The sequence below is a fragment of the Protopterus annectens genome, chromosome 11.part0, assembly GCF_019279795.1.
Source record: "Protopterus annectens isolate FY-2018-M chromosome 11.part0, PAN1.0, whole genome shotgun sequence".
Classification (NCBI taxonomy): Eukaryota; Metazoa; Chordata; order Ceratodontiformes; family Protopteridae; genus Protopterus; species Protopterus annectens.
Window position 1 is genome coordinate 388319 of NC_056745.1, and position 12986 is coordinate 401304.

Below are 12986 nucleotides of genomic sequence, written 5' to 3' on the forward strand. Positions count from 1 at the left end.
TTCACAGATATTACGTCTCTGGCTGCATTCAGACCTGTGAGATAAAAATCTTTATGACCTAAACCAAGTCATTTAATTTCAGGCTATTTTTCTTAAAGCCAGCTGGGCTGAGCTTAACTCCTTCCTTTCTAGTATCCTCTGCTAAAATATACACATTTCATCAGTTACAACAATATAGTCTGACATACATGTATATCACTTTTCTGTTCAGCAGGACCCGCTGTTGTCATATTTTTAACACAAGCATCTGTACAAATCAGTTTGAGATTCAAATGACATAAAATTCTTTACAAAACTCTAGCTAGCTATGCTGGCATATGTTACACTTGCACTGCCCTAATCCCTCTGGCACAGCTGGCACTACCTCACATCATCACATCTCCCCCCACTTTGATGATACAAGCTAGTTTTTCAAGTGACTCTGGAGGAACATTGAGATAAATGAGCTTATCTGGGAACATGTTAGCCCATACCCTGCCTTGAGAGGCCATCTGCATTGGCATGGCTGACCTCACTACAGTTCTGCACTGTCATGTTATATGACTGCAACCCTAGGCTCCACCTTAATAACTTGGCATTTTGCTGGCTGACTTGATATAGCCATGTTAAGGGACTGTGGTCTGTAACCACAGTGAATTTCCTTCCATACAGATAAGGCTGAAATGTTTGCAGTGCCCATACTATGGCTAGACATTCTTTTTCTACAGTTGCATAACATTCCTCCCTAGGTTGGAATCTTCAGCTGAGTATATGACAGGGTGCTCTTCTTCCTCTGAGGAAACCTGGCTGTGTACAGCCCCCACCCCATGGTTTGAAGCATCCATTGCACAACAAATTCTTTGCTGTAATCTGGACTGGCTAGCACATGAGGTCTTCCCAAAGTCTTTTTAAGCTTTTGGAATGCCTGTTTGCCGGTCTGGGTCCACTCAACCTTATCTGGCCTGTTTTTCCTTGTCAGATCTGTGAGGGGAGCAGCTATTGTACTATAATTTGAAACAGACTTTCTATAGTACCCCACAGTCCCCAAGAATGCCCTTGCCTGCTTTTTGGTAATAGGGGCAGGCCATGACTGAATAGCTTCCACTTTGGCAGGTTCTGGCCTGATCTTACCACTCCCCACTCTATGTCCCAGGTAGGAGACCTCTGCCATAGCCACCTGACACTTACTGGACTTAATGGTCAACCCTGTTCTTTGCAGTCTCCCCAGGACTTTCACAACATGCAAAAGGTGCTCTTGCCAGGAATGGCTGTAGATGGCAATATTGTCCAGGTAAGCAAGGGCATAATCTCCTGCTCCTGTCAGGATAAGATCTACCAGTCTCTGTAAGGTCGCTGGGGCATTTTTCTTTCCCAAAGGGTATCTTTGTGAACTCATATACCCTGAAAGTTGTCACAAAGGCTGACCTCTCTCTACTGGTGAGAGTCAAGGGCACCTTCCAGTAACCCTTTGTCAGATCAATAGTGGTCAGATACTTAGCCACACCCATCTGCTCTAAGGCTTCATCTGTCCTAGGCATGGGGTAAGCATCTGACTCTGTGTGACTGTTTAGTTTCCTGCATTCTGGCAGCCTGGTGCTTCAGTCCTTCTTTGGTACCAGTGCAACATCCCCATTCTGAGCCAGTAATCAAGGAGTCTGAATCCTGACCACTGGCACTGGAGAGGGATGTGCACTTGGAACAAAAATGGATACACCCAGTATTTGCAAATGCAGTTCTCTACATCAAGCACAATTTCCCTTAAGAGCACACAGGGAACACAGTCAATCTGGAAGCTGGGTCCTCTCTCTCTTTCCAGATCCCTAGTAAGACTCCCCACTGGCACAGCTGTAGGGTTGAGTCCTCAGCTGAGTGTACAAGTCAAGTCCTCCAGCACCCTGTCTGTGAAATCAGTGCTTCATGTCCCTGTTGTAAGCAGCTGACACACACACTCTTTAAGTTTTGATTTTCACACACACACAAACACACACACACACACACACACACACACACACACACACACACACACACACACACACACACACACACACACACACACACACACACACACACACATATGGGAAAGGCTGGCACAGATTTACTAGCTATGCCACCTTCTACCCAGGTTATAAGATAGTTACATCACCACCAGACACTCCAAAGCCAGCTACTCCAAGGCACTTACAAGGGTACCCAATTATACTGAGTGAAATTAATATTAATACAAATGGTAGTGTTGTGACCAATACAGTAAGGCTTTCAGGAGTAGCCACAGGGTCACCAAATAGATATGAGTACTCTCAAAGGTTAAAATATTCTCCAAAGGAATAGCCTCAATTGAAAGTTTAAATATATTTAATAATAAATAATAAAATAACATGAAAATACTAAATATCTCTTCACAATAAACATTAGCATTTCAGTCACAGGAAATATTAAAATAACACAGATGAATAGATTCACACAGATGCAGAAAAACAGTACTTAACTAATCTCACTATATTTTCCTGACTGATCTAAAGAATTATTATTCCCTGGTTACTTACTAGAGGAAGGCAAGATGAAGTAGGTGAGGGGTCCTCCTTTGTCAGCTTCCAAGAACAGACTGCTTTGAGACTTCAGTCTCAGCTAGTATTAAAATATTATTTTAGTGATGGATTACAGAATAACATCACATACATCTGGTCATCTGACGTCTGGTTCCCAAGCAACCCCCATTGCTAGAAACTGCCAGAATTTAGCACATATGTGTCAATAAAATACACACATAGAGCTTGCTAAGATCTGAGGCAGCTTCTGAAAGTCATAAAACAATTTCAAACCTCTACCCTTTCAGAGTAGCAATTAGTTCACTGCTAAAGACAATACAGAAGGCTTCCTAGTACTTTTTTTCCAGACATTCTGTCTCTGGCTGCAATCAGAACTGTAAGATACAATATTTATGCCTTAAATTAAGCAATTTAATTTCTTACTATTTTTCAAAGTCAGGTGGATTGGGATTTACCTCCTTTCTTTCAGTATGCTCTGATAAAACATATCCATTTAAACAATTACAATAATACATGTATATTTCTTTTTCTGTCCAGCAGGGAATATTGTTGGTACATATTTAACAAATACATTTTTCAACATGAGCATCTGTACAAATCAGTTTGATGTACAAATGACATATAATTCTTTACAAAATTCCAGCTAGCTGTGCTGTCATATGCTATACATCCACTGCCCTACTTCTCCTGGCATAGCTGGTGATACCTCACATCATCACATCCAGCACCCATGGGGAGGGCCAGGGACTGCTGTACTGCTGGATTACTCCGAGTTCCAACATTCCTGTATCTCCTCCCTCACAGTCTGTCTAACTTGCTCAGGCACCTTGTAATGAGCCTGCTTGATAGGTCTTTGGGGTCTTGTATCCACATGGTAGTGTATCAGGTGGGTGCATCCAGGTTTTTCAGTGAACAACTCCCCAAACTCCTGCAACACTGCTTGGATTTCTCAAACCTTGGTAGGGCATAGTCAATGAAACATTGCTACCCCTTCCACTGAGGTGTCATTGAGGATATCAGTCACCAGATTCCCCTCAAACTCCTCCTACCACCCACTGCAAATGCTCACCACAAGGGCCTCCTTATCATGGTAAGACTTCATCATGTTAACATGGTAAAGTTTGTGCTCCTGCCTCTTGCCTAGCAATGTTACCATGTAGTTAAAATCACTGACCTTCCTTACCACTTTGAAGGGTCCTTCCCAAACTGCCTGCAGCTTATTGTGTCTGACAGAAATGAGCACCATAACCTGCAGTCCCACAGCATACTCTCGGGCTCATGTGTTCCTGACATACCAGAACTTTTTCTGCTGTTCGGCTCCTGCCAGATTCTCTTGGGCCAAACCCATGAGCTACCTAAGCCTTGTCCTGAGGTTTGTGACATATGTCCCAACAAACTCCATGTGGGTTTTACACACACCCACCCACTTATCATGAATCAAATCCAAGGGCCCTTTCACCCTATGCCCATACAGCAACTCAAAGGCTACAAAACATGTGGATTCCTGGGTACCTCTCTGTATGCAAACAACAGATGGGGCAATTATTTGTCCCACTCTCTCTTAAACTGGTCTGCAAATGCCCTTAGCATGGTCTTCAGTGTAGAGTTTAACCTCTCCACAAGACCATTAGTCTGGGGGTGGTAGGGGAAGCCTTTAGGTGCTTCACCGCACAGTACTCCCAGAGACAAGCCAACAGGTCAGATATGAAATTGGCACCTCTGTCAGTCAGTATTTCTCTTGGGAACACTACATTGCTGGAAATATCTAACAAAGCATTTGCCACCTTTTCTGCCTCGATGGAGGACAGAGCCACCATCTCAGGGTATCTAGTACCATAATCTACTACCACTAGGATACTGTGGAACTTGAGGTACTTTGAGGCCCCACAATATCTAGAGCTACCCTCTGAAATGGATCCTGAATCACAGGCAAAGGCATCAAAGGAGCTTTTACCTTGTCTCATCTTGCCTACTTTTTGGCATTGCTCACAGGTTCTGCAGTACCCTGTTACATCCCTTGCAATCCTAGGCCAATAAAAGTTTTGCATAAAACTTCTCTTGGTATGTTTTATGCCCATATGACCTGCAAAGAGAATGTCGTGGTCTGTGGTTCACAGTGCCTGATAATAGGCTCTGGGCACTACCAACTGCTGTATTACCTCACCCTCTAGCCCTCCCTCAATGGTCCATTCTCTATACAGTAGCCCTTTGTTCCAGTATACAGTTTCCCCTTTTCCTTAAGAATCAGGTGTCTCCTTAGCTACCTCCTTCAAGCCTCGTAAGGTAGGGTCTAAGAGCTGGACCTGTCTCAACTCTAATTTTCTGACCCTTCCCAGCTCCTCTTCCACAGGAAGCCTGGTATCTTCTGACAGCATTGCCTCACTGTCAGCCTGGGTACAACCACTCACCTTTGCCCTTGAAGTTATTCTGTCCAAGAAAACATCAGTACCTATCAGCAGCTGTGGCTCACCTTCAGGCTCACTACTACAGGGTAGCTCCCTCTCTGAAATAACCACATCACCAGCCCCGGCTTCAGGTGTTGGGTCTGTCTGGGTCTTCTGCAGGGTACCAGACCCACATGCCTGTCTCAAAGCCTGACTGCATGTAGCTGCATGCACACAAGGTACTTCATTATCAGAATAATTCCCTATCAAGACATCTGCAGGGATATCCTCAAACACACCTTGCTTGCTTGCTTCCTTTTCCACCCTCCCAATCAAGGTGAAACCTGGCCAAAGGTATTAGCAATGGGGCCCCTCCTAAAGCTCTGACTGGAGTGGACTGCCCAAGCAAGTACTGCTCCTCTTTAGCCACTGCAGGCTTCACAATGGTTATGTCAGTGGCTGTGTCTCTCTTAGCAGTGGCCTGTTTTCCATCCGTTTAGATCAGATATACACTTCTGGTTTGCCAACCAGATTGTCATATCCTTATGGGAAAGTGCTAAGAGCTTGCTCCCTCACCAAAAGGTCTGCCAGCCTTTCAAAAGTGGTGACCTGATACCCACTCACCCACCTATGAAAATAAAAGCTTAGCTCAGCGATATAATCCCATACACTTTTATCTACCCTGTGTCTATGCTCCAGAATTTTTTTCTGTAAGCTTCAGGTATTGACTAAAACATCCAATAAACATTGTTTAACCTTGTCATAATTTAAATAATCAGTATCAGACAATTTAGAAACAGTGGTTACAGCTTTACCATGGAGTAAGGGGGTCAGAAACTGTACCCAGAGCCCTTGTTTAACATCAAACTGTTTACATACTCTTTCAAATATATGAATAAAACTATCAAAATGATCACCTTCTGTATACTGTGGAAGAAATTTGCCAACCTTTGTTGCTTCTGGGGTTTAGTTATCCCTTTCCCCATTACCTCCATGTCCCAGTCAAAGAGTCAGCATGTACCTCTCATGTTGATGCTGCTTTTGGCCTTCAAATGCTGCAGTCTCTCTGCCAATTCTATTTCCATATGTTTTGCCTTCAGTTCAAGTCTTTTTAACTTCAGATGAGTTTTTAAGTCCTCTGAGGAAAAGGTGAACTGTCCTGTTTCTGAGGGCTGCACATCCCCATCACCAGACTGGTTGTCTTCCTGGTTGCTGGTCTGTGCTGCAGCTGTGACTAAGGCTGAAATCATTCATTCTTTAGTCAGGTTGGCATACACCATTCCTTTGGATTTGCACACCTTAGTCAACTACTTCACTTGTCAACTTGGCATAATCCTCTAATGACATCTTTGCCTGTTTTCCCTGAATAAACTAAACTAAAAAGATAAAACTGTTGTGAAAATGAAATTTTGTATGTTTACCTTGTGGCTGCTGAGAATGCACACACTTTTAGTGACAACTGCTTACAGTCTGCAGCAGTTCAATTAATGCCCACACCACTGCTCACAAACATGTGACTTCCCTCCCTGGGCCAGTGATCAAGGAGCCTCAGTCCTCACCACTGACACCGGTGGAAAATGTTCACTGTGAGAAAAGTAGACACACATACAGTATTTTCAGATGCAACTCACTGCACCAAATACAATTTACCTTAGCACACAAGGAATGCATACTCCAGTCCTGGGGCTGCACTTTCTCTCCAAGCCCCAAATAAGACTCCCCACTGACCACTATAGAGCTGAGTCCTAGCTGGGTGTTCCAAGCCAATTCCTCCACCACCCTCTCTGTGAAATCAATGCTCTCAGTGTCCCTGTTCAAAGTAGCTGTCACACACACACACACACACACACACACACACACACACACACACACACACACACACACACACACACGCACACACCTGGGAAAGTCTGGCACAGCTTACCAGCTCTGCCACCTTCACCCAGAGTATAAGGCAGATTTGCTGCCACCAAAACACCTGAAGCCAGCTAGTTTAAGGCTCTTACAGGGTACCCAATTACATTTATTAAATTGAATACTTATACAATAATAAATAATAGAAAACATAAAAATACTGAATATCTATTTCCAATAAACACCAGAGTTTCAAGCACAGAAAATATAAAAAAAAAAAAACAACACAGATGGAAAGACTCAGACAGATACAAAAAAAACATTTAGCTAATCTCATTATATTTTTTTAACTGACTGACGAATTACTGTTACCTAGTTTCTTATTGAAGGAAGGCAAAATGAAAGTGGATGGGTGTCTTGTCAGGTTCAAAAACAGAGTGCACACCTGACATCTCGTACTAGTATTCAAATACAATTTCAGTGCTGGCTACATAATGACATCACGTCTGGTCACCTGACTTTGTGGTTCTGATACTACCATCTCACTAGAAAATGAACCAGCATCTGGCACTGATGTGTCACAATATACACACAGAACTTTAGCTAAAGTTTATTACAGCATCTGGAAACCGTAAAACAATTCCAGCACTTCTACCCTTCTTGCAGAAACTAACAAGGCATTCTCTGGCACCTGAGGGTAGCAATTAGTTCACCAATGAGGACAATAGTGCAGGATCCTAGCCCAGGCTTTTCACAAACCTTGCTTCTTTGGCTGCATTCAGACCTGTGAGATAAATTCTTGATGGCCTAAAACAAGTAATTTAATTTCAGGCTATTTTTCTTAAGGTTAGCTGGACTGAACTTAACCCTTTCCCTTCCAGTATCCTCTGTTAAAATATATACATTTCATCAGTTACAACAATATAGTGTGACATACATGTATATTTCTTTTCTATCCAGTCGGGCCCACTGTTGATACATTTTTAACACAAGCAACTTTACATGCAGTGCCCTACTCCCCTGGCACAGTTGGCCCTACCTCACATCATCACAGGGGTCTATGTTAAATGTTCGAACATCCAAAATGTTGAACATTACATAGTCGAGACCAAATGTTCGACATTTGGATGTTCGAACATAAAAAAAAAAAGAAAACACAGAAAAAGACACTTTGACAGTGTAGGCAGGGGGGCAAGCCACCCTGCACCCCCCATACCCCCCTACTTAACTATACCAACTCTGAGACCGCACTTCAGTGTAGAAAAGGGAAAGTCTCCCTATCTGCACCCTATCTGCACCATACGGTGCCGTTGAAAGTCTGTCTTCGAGCACTCAAAATTTTGAATGTTTGGTCTCGACCATGTAATGTTCGAAATTTTGAGCGTTCGAAGATTTGACAGGTACCCCATCACAGCCACTATATAATCTAAGATCACTATCACAATCAGTACATCCTCATCAGATACCACAAACCCAACCTGACCAGTACCAAACACTCCTTTCCATGCTTAGCCCATAAACGTCAAGCCATCCCCAAGTTTGTAACATCCTTGAGCTCAATCAAAAACATCAGAAGGGAATTAAAATAATGTTTCCTCAAAGGAGCATAATGCAAGTGCTACCAAAACAATGAATCACATAAATATTCCACCTTAGCGCCATAACCATTAATATTCCTTTGCTCATCTTACCAATGCAAAACCCACAGCCACATCTAATTCCCTCTGCTGTTACTTCTCCACTTTCTTACTAATTCTTTCCACCTTTCTGATGACACACTGTACCTGCTTACTTTGGCTATTTCTAACTGCAATATCCACATCTGCCTCACACCCACCTTTTTACTACATCACCTGTACATGCACTACATTTGACATAGTAATGTGACTTTATGTAAAACATTCTGTCTTTGCCATACATTGGCCTATTTGATTAAAGGCCGTGGTGGTACAGCAGTAGCATTGTTGCCTCACAGCAAGAGGTTCTCTTGTTCGATTCTCGGCTGGACTGCCTTCTGTGTGGAGTCTGCATGTTCTCCCCGTGGTCGAGTGGCCTCTGAAAAACATGCGTGAATGGGCATGCCTTTGCTGAAGGTTGGGCGTCGGGCTGGCAACTCGGCACCATATAAATCGACTGCCAATCATTAGCGGACCGGAGTTCTGCTGTGGCGACCCCTAACCGAGAAAAGCCAAAAAGACAAACAACAACCTTAACTACTACCAATCTATTTCAACATTCTTTGTTTACATACTTGAAGTAGCCATGTAAACTTTTCTCATGCATTTGGAATCTTTGTTTTACTTGATGTATTTACTTCACCAGATGTATGTCATCTACTCCACAGGCCAAGCCTGAAAATGATCCAGATGTATCATTGCTCTACCCCAGTTAATAAATAGAATAAATAAATAAATAAATAAATAAGTAAACAAACTGCTTTTCTGTAATGGAAAAATTAATAGATCCTGTAATAAAAATATAGGTATTGCAGAGTTTTTGGCCTCAGTTAATTGGAGAAGATGCTTATAATGCCAGGCAATTTCATAAAATTAACTAAGAAAGTAAAGAGCAGATCTGAAATAAGTATAATGTGTAACTTTCAGAGCAATCTAATATGCAGCAGATATGTTGCTTTGATATCCTGGATTCTGCTGGACTATTAGCAGGGTTGCATAATACTCTTAAACATCAGATACATAGTGAATGCTTCCAGGAAAGTGGCTAGCTCTTTTTCTACTGTCATTAAAATTAGCAGCAACAGCATTATCCAGTGCTTATCATTTGGCTGGAATTTCAAGCAAAAGACTAATAAATAGAAAATATTTGTTTTGTGAGCCAACATTGTTTCCTGGACTCTAAATAAATTTAGATTTACTGGCACTGTTTCAGTTGAGACCATGTAATGGCTTTGTATTTAATGCTCAGAAATAAGTAAAATTGCTTACTGCACCACCCCAGACTGAAATAGTTCCTCCCTCCTTCTACCACCAGCATCATTTGGCTATGTTCAGAGAAAAGGAATTATTAAAATCTGTTTCTTAGACAAAGATCAAATATATTTTTCCCTGGCTATATTATCTAGTCATCTCTGCTCCAAAGAGTGTATTTAACTGTGTTTAATGTCATCTCTATGGACTGCAACTTTTGAATACTTTATTTGTTGACAATGTTCTTTTTCAACTCATTATATTTGTCTAAATATTTGCACTATGTATCTATAGTTTCACATTGTATGAACTGAAGCTGAATTTTTACTTGTTTAATATGTCATTCTTCTGTATTAGGCTTTGTAATAACTTTATTTGACTGTAACCATACAGTGTATATGCAAGCCACCCAGGCAGTTACCATGACTCCCACATATGGCATATATGTGATCGTTATCAGTGGTTTATAAAAGGTGATCTTCCTTGGTGGCATCTTATTGCTGATGTCGGATATGACCTGGAGCACTGGTTGATGACTCATAATCAAAACCACAGACTGTGACAGACAATGGATCCAACTATGCCCTGTCACAAACATGGATTACAGTGGAGTGTGTGTGTGTGTGTGTGTGTGTGTGTGTGTGTGTGTGTGTGTGTGTGTGTGTGTGTGTGTGTGTATGTGTTTGGGTTGCTGAAGGCATGCTTTCACTGCCTGGATGTATCTGGTGGTGCCCTAAAGTATAAACCTTACACCTGTGCTAAGATGTTCTCCATGTGTGTAATGTTACACAACATGATAATGAGGAAGAAGTTGCAGCAGTGGAACATCTCTCAGTGTACCAGGCAGTGGAGGGTGAGCCAGATGAGGAGTTGGTGGAGGAACCAGGAGCAGGGGATGAACATGCTAGAATAAGGTTAGAGCAATATACTGTGACATGACAAAGAGGCAGCGCCATGCAGATGACTTTAGTTCTTATTAAAGCATATACAATATATTAATATTTGATGCATGGAACACATACCATGGCCACACTATACATCATACATGAGCAACCCAAGTACTAAAGTACAAAGGGTGGCACACAGTTATCATCATTTGCACAGGTGGGGAAAATGTGCAATGTCTTCCTCAAGTTTGTGTAAATGGTGCACATGCAGAAAACTACTGAGTAAATGTGTGTCAGAGCTGGGTTCAGAAAGGATTATTGCAGAATACTTTAGGAGGGGACACTGTCATTAGATGTGGGGGCACTGGGGGCTGTAGTGTTGTATGGATATTATGGGACACTGCCTCAGCAGTAGTTGTGGCACTGTGGCTCAATCTAACAGATTGGTCTGAGGCAAGCTTAGAAGATGTGCTGGCATCCTGTGCAGTCCCTCGTCTATGGGGGTAACCTTGGTCCAGGAATGTTATGGGTAGAAATCCTTCTTTGGCTAGAGGTAGGTGTACACCATGACTGTGAACAATGTGCAGTAATGGATGTGGTACTGGCACAATTGCCACTGCTTCAGCGACACCCACGCCTGCCCATACATACCTCCACATTAGATGTCACTGTAAAAGTGGTAACATTGTGTGAAGGTGACATTGGCCTTCCCTGGCCACAAAGGCAGAGATGGAGCAGCTCAATAAACCATGTCTGGCAGGCAGCATGGATGCTTGTGAGGACCTGTCATGCACCAGTAGGTGATCAACCCAGTCAAAAATGTCTCTCATAGAGGACATGCATTCCAGGAGGTCATAACACACACATCCTGCAGTACCCATATCATCTCTGCCAAGGCTCAGATGTTGCTAGCCTGTATCTCCAAGATGGTCCTGTGAATATGATGTGTTGTTCCCACTGACATAGCTAATAATTGGGGAAGTAATACCCGTGATGTTTACATGCATAAACATGCACACTCATGTGGTCATCACCCCACCCTATGGAGCTTGTAGCAGACATCGATGGCTGGGACCCATGGAGTGACACACTGCCCTGACTACATGTGTCTGCCCCAACCTGTCCTTCATGTGCAGTGTGTCACTTGGATAGTGTCCACAGGCACAAAAGCTGGGTCCATGGTTAGGGTAGAGGATCTTGTCTGTACATTCCCTGTGCCCAACATACTCTATGACCATGATAGTTGTTTACTGCCTTATTGTCAGAGGTGGACCTGTCTCCATCATCAGGCATTGGAAGGTCTATGGTGATGGAACTGAACAAAGCTGTGAAAACACTAAAGCATAAGACCCAATATAACCCATCACCTGTACTTGACAGCAAGTGCAGAATTAATAAGCATGCAGAATTCCAACATTAATGGATAACATAACCTTACCTTGCATAGATGCCATTGTATCTTGTATCTTGATGTAGCTAATGTACATGAAATACACAGCATCAGTTCTATACTTGGTTCTAAAGGAATGAAGCAAAATCATTTGTGACTGTCTTAACAGAGGGAGTGCATTATACACCTAAGGCATCTACAATTGATTTTCTAGCAGCACACTGCAACTCATCTCCAAGGTGTAACATCTCACTGTTGGAATGTGATGACTCTGACCCCCCCCCCCCCCCACACACACACACACTCTCACACACCTCTCAACTGTACAGATTTTCGAAGAATGTCCAGATATTTGCCTCATATTTTTGGTCTGTTCCTCATACAAATTGTGTTTTTTTGACAAATCACTGGGATGATTTAAGGTTACAGTCAATAAATAATGACAATCGTCTGAGTTTCAGACTTCATATCCTTCAGAAAAATGCATGGTAACACAAATCCTGTTATTCTAGTAACTTTCTAAGTTTATAAGAGCAATATTTAAAATGTGTCCTATTTTTGGGTCTTTGTCCCCCCATTTTGTCAGGCTTTGTCCAGATTTCTTACAGTAAGAGGTTGAGAGGTATGCACACATATGCCAGAAATTCCTCTGTCTCTGTCAATGGTAGTTTGATCGACAGCCCTTCTCTCATTATGCAAGGAGGATAACATGATTTTCTACATTAATGATAATTGTTCATGGTCCTTCATCTGACCTGCTAGTAGTTGCAGTCCTGCTACAATATACTGCCAAGCACAGACATGGTAGGGCTGGTCAGCAATCTCTTACCTAGCAGCCATCAGCTATGGAGACAAATGGCCTGCACCAACTTTTCATTCTCCTTGTGGAAGAGCTTGCTCTCCATTGCTATTCCATTACAACCATGTTGCTGTGTGGAGAAAGAATATGCCATATGAGTGTCTGGCACTAAGGATTCCTTATCTAAGTAGGCTATCTCCATGTAGAGCTGATTGGAAAT